Raw genomic sequence first — 4,616 nt, 5'->3', positions numbered from 1 at the left:
AGTGTGTAGTGTGTAGTGTGTAGTGTGTAGGGTGCAGGGTGCAGTGTGTAGTGTGTAGGGTGTAGTGTGTAGGGTGTAGGGTGTAGTGTGTAGTGTGCGTGCTGTAGTGTGTAGGGTGTAGTGTGTAGTGTGTAGTGTGTAGCGTGTAGGGTGTAGGGTGCAGGGTGTAGGGTGTAGTGTGTAGGGTGTAGGGTGTAGTGTGTAGTGTGCGTGCTGTAGTGTGTAGTGTGTAGGGTGTAGGGTGTAGTGTGTAGGGTGTAGGGTGTAGGGTGTAGGGTGCAGGGTGTAGGGTGTAGTGTGTAGGGTGTAGGGTGTAGTGTGTAGTGTGCGTGCTGTAGTGTGTAGTGTGTAGGGTGTAGGGTGTAGTGTGTAGGGTGTAGGGTGTAGGGTGTAGGGTGCAGGGTGTAGGGTGTAGTGTGTAGTGTGTAGTGTGCGTGCTGTAGTGTGTAGGGTGTAGGGTGTAGGGTGTAGGGTGCAGGGTGTAGGGTGTAGTGTGTAGTGTGTAGTGTGCGTGCTGTAGTGTGTAGGGTGTAGGGTGTAGGGTGTAGTGTGTAGTGTGCGTGCTGTAGTGTGTAGGGTGTAGGGTGTAGGGTGTAGTGTGTAGTGTGTAGGGTGTAGGGTGCAGTGTGTAGGGTGTAGTGTGTAGGGTGCAGGGTGCAGTGTGTAGTGTGTAGGGTGCAGGGTGCAGTGTGTAGTGTGTAGGGTGCAGGGTGCAGTGTGTAGTGTGTAGGGTGCAGGGTGCAGTGTGTAGTGTGTAGGGTGCAGGGTGCAGTGTGTAGTGTGTAGGGTGCAGGGTGCGGTTTCTTGAGTCCAGCTGTAACCGGTTACCGGAGACTCTCGTCGTCACACGGCAGCGCTGTATGGTCAAACACTACAACAATTATTCTCCGGAGCGGCTTAATGATTAAGCTACAATCTTCAATGAGTAAGCATATTCCAGTAAGTCAAACAATTCAACATATAAATATTTTAGTTTTGACGCGGATTTAGAGTAACGTTATTATTTTTGTGTAATTTAGTCTTAACCTCGAACTATGAGCTGATTAGCATCAGAGCAAACAGCTCCACGGTTTATATATACACTAATATATCTATATTTTATCGTAACCATCTACAAAAATAATACAAAATTATGTTATTATAAACTTTACAGCTATAATGTCATTGATATAATCGCTTGGCGACGGTGTTAGCTTAAGTTAGCCTGACAGCTAACGTTACACCAGTGAGAACTGGGCACGACATTTCGCTTTTTATTTCACTTTAATCGATTACATTTAGAAGGGAGTTAAAGTATGTAGCTTGCAAAGATGGTGTGTGTTGCGTTTTTGTTGAAAATTAATGTAATCTGCGAGCTTTTGGCCCCGTTGCTAATATTAGCCAAGTGGAAGTCTTTGTGTCAGTCCTGAGCAATTAGCATATACTGATGTTTTGGGGCATTAAGATCTGTTTTTGCTCAGTATAAATATTTTATCGGTTGTAGAATTTCACCGCATTCAAACCGTGACCTGCTTCTCGGATAAAGAATTTGCGTTTGGACATTTTAATGGCTTCATTTGAGGCCTTTACACTTGATTTCCATGAAGTCACACTTAAAAATAATTCATCCAACCATCTGTGCCTTTCATTTGAGTTACATGTAGATTTAAGGTTACTACTACATGAGGTTTGTTGCGTCTTTTTGAAGCGATTTGCTAAAGAGGCTTAGTGTGTGGTAATCCCATAGAGCTGCTGGGACACATGTGTGTCCTCAACTCATTTTCAGGGGAAGCTGCTAACAGTGTTGCCAAACCTCTCCCTCAGAAATCTCTAGAACCACCCTCAAATGTCTGAATTTTTCACAAAAAGTCTCCAAATATGAAAACAAAGTAAATACAGGTAAATTTGGTAAAGGTAAAGGAAAGTAAATATATATATATATATACTTTACAAATGATGACAGTATAAAAAATATAACACAATTCTGAAGTGAAATTAGGAAATGCTTGTGATCTGCAAGCACATCAAACATGATGGAAAGACACAAAAGACACATAATGTTGGGAATTTGTTTTATGTGTCACCAAAGTGCATCCCTGTCCTGCTCAAATACAACAGATAAGAGATATTATGATTCTCCAAAAACAAAAACTTTATTCATACAAACTTATTTCAGTCAACACACTCTTATTACTACAAAGTAAGTGCAAAATACTGCATCCCAGCACACATGAACGATGATCTGGTTGACATGACTGTGCATGAATTGTGGTATAACTTTTGTGTCAGTGGTTAAAACAAGATGTTCATTTTTTTCTCCACCATCTTGATTGATGCTTATAATGAAATTGTGGTGTGCGTCATGGCAGGCGTGGCGTACTGGTGTGTTCTGCGCAGACTCATTGGCATGATTGAGAGCAAACGTGAGAGGTCACGGGCCTACGGGCAGGGTGTGGCCAAGTAAAAAATAAAAAATCTCCAAAAAATCACTAGTTTTATTTAGATATAGCTCAAATAGCTCCTTGTCGCAAAAAAAAAACAAAAAAACTTAGCTAAATTTGGCGACGAAATCCTCAAATTGGCAACACTGGTTGCTAAAGGAAGGTTGATTTGTTGCTAAAAGTTGCTACATGATGTTGTGACGACATTACGTAATCACATGCAAAATTGTGTCGAATCTCAGCAAAAACATATATATTTTATATATGTTAATTTAGATTTGTTCGTAGCAATATAAATGCATAATATAATATTAAAATATAAATAACTATTTTTAAATTCATTGAATTATCGAAAACGTACACATTTTTGAACGATTACAATTTAAGTTTTATACTTTAAAGCAGTTTATTAGTAGTTAGTTAGTATGCTGCAAGTAAAAACATAATGCACAATCTACTGTGTTAATATGAAGGAATTTTCTGGATTGATTTTTCCACAGGTTTTTGTGCCTGCATTTTTAATTACGCATTGTATTTTGTGTTTTCGGGTTACAACGGATAACGGATAATGTCCTGGAAAGTTACTAGCACCTTTTCCATTTTTCTGCATATTTTTCTTACAGTGTACTAACTCATCAACAATCACAGGTACAAGCTACTAACAAAGTGTCTCATAAATGAAAAATAACAGTATTCAATTATTATTATTGCTATTAAATTAAACAATTGCAAATAGCAGCTAACTTAATTCCTGTAAGGTGTGTACTGCTAGGCATCTTTGGTTTCCTCTTTTTGTGTAATTTAAATGGCAAATTGTGCCTTTTTATCGTTTGAGTCACTTGTCAAAAGTTGCTAAAAGCTGCCAAATAAATAAAAAAAAAATAGCTAAATTTGTTGCTAGGTGCTTTTGGAAGAAAAAGTTGCTAGGGTAGTCTGAAAAGTTGCTAAATTTAGCAACAAAATTGCTAAGTTGGCAACACTGCACGGGACTGACATGAAGAGTTCAGCCTTCCCAGAAAGCACAGCACATCCGAAGCGGTCACACGCCTGCTCCAGTGTTTCCTCTGAAACAATGAGCCACATACCGTGCGCGTGCTGACTCACCTCCGAGTCATTTGTGTGAGGGAGGAGATATGGTTGATTTTCATGCTGTTATGAACTCTGTGATTCAGGTCTTTAGCCTATAGCAGTGGTCTCAAATTCAATTCCTGGAGGGCCACAGCTCTGCAGAGTTTAGCTCCAACCAGCTCGAAATCACACCTGCTTAGAAGTTTCTAGTGATCCTGAAGACCTTGATTAGCTGGATCGGGTGTGTTTGATTAGGGTTGGAGCTAAACTGTGCAGAGCTGTGGCCCTCCAGGAATTGAGTTTGAGACCAGTGGCCTATAGGGATGTATGTGGGGATGGGCAGATCGATCCTGAAGTATCGATACTTTCGATACTGATGTTGAATCGAAAAGATCGATCCTCACATATAAATATCGATTCTAATGTGCATTTTAAGCATTAATTTTATTTATTTAGCAAGGAATTTGGTGCATAGAATAAGCTTCTATGTGGAAAAATAGACTATGTTAGCGAATACTTGTGTAGGATTGAACACTTTCTCCTGCTCATCGGAACATATGCAAATGCTGAAAGACAGAACCAATCAATCACAGACAGAGTTTGCTGCTGACACTTCGCTCACAGTGCTTGGTCAAATAGGGCTGCGTTTCCCAAAAGCATCAGAACATAAGTAGCTCTTAAAGGTGACAAGTCATCAAAATCTGACTTTTCCAGGGTTTAAGTGCTATAATCAGGTCCCCGGTGCATCTACCAACCAAGGAAACGTGAAAAAGATTAACCCAGTAATTTTGTTTTGGGAAGCTTTTTTCTGCAAGTGTCTGAGAAAACTAGCGCGTCTGATTTCTCTCACTTGGTGACGTGGCAAAGGGATCTCATTATAATTTTACCGCCCCTTAATCTTAAAGTTTCCACCCACGGCGCCGTTATTGTGTTTTCGCAAGCGACAACGGTGTACCGGTTCTAATGCCATGGCAAAAGTTTGAGCAAAACATGCTAACTGTTCTGTCTTTGACTGCACAGACGAGCACAGAGCACTATTTAAAGTCCCAGTCTCAGAGGAGACAAGAGAGCAGTTGATTTATTGATTTATTTACTGTATATTGCTGCTGCCACACAGATCTAAAATAA

The 4,616-nt window shown here is 40.2% G+C and overlaps 2 protein-coding genes across 4 annotated transcripts in view; one reads left to right on the top strand and one right to left on the bottom strand.

Annotated features, from left to right (window-relative positions):
* LOC107563521 (lengsin-like) overlaps positions 1-4,616 on the bottom strand; it is a 10,537-nt gene that overhangs the window by 5,347 nt on the left and 574 nt on the right. Inside the window, exon 1 of one of the 2 annotated variants that reach the window (XM_016248427.1) lies at positions 3,525-3,628. The exons of the other annotated variant lie outside the window; for it this stretch is intronic. The gene's annotated coding sequence lies outside the window, so the exon portion shown is untranslated. Of the gene's footprint in view, positions 1-3,524; positions 3,629-4,616 lie in introns of those variants that run through there. 2 annotated transcript variants of the gene reach the window in all.
* Positions 784-4,616, top strand: part of LOC107563655 (protein tyrosine phosphatase type IVA 1-like) — a 10,868-nt gene continuing 7,035 nt past the window's right edge. Inside the window, exon 1 of one of the 2 annotated variants that reach the window (XM_016248593.1) lies at positions 784-925. The gene's annotated coding sequence lies outside the window, so the exon portion shown is untranslated. Of the gene's footprint in view, positions 940-4,616 lie in introns of both variants that reach the window. The other variant, XM_016248584.1, reaches the window with a different exon arrangement.

This window comes from Sinocyclocheilus grahami, unplaced genomic scaffold (genome assembly GCF_001515645.1).
Source record: "Sinocyclocheilus grahami isolate Dianchi unplaced genomic scaffold, SAMN03320097.WGS_v1.1 scaffold25.1, whole genome shotgun sequence".
NCBI classification, from domain to species: Eukaryota; Metazoa; Chordata; class Actinopteri; order Cypriniformes; family Cyprinidae; genus Sinocyclocheilus; species Sinocyclocheilus grahami.
This window is presented reverse-complemented; position numbering and strand designations above follow the sequence as displayed.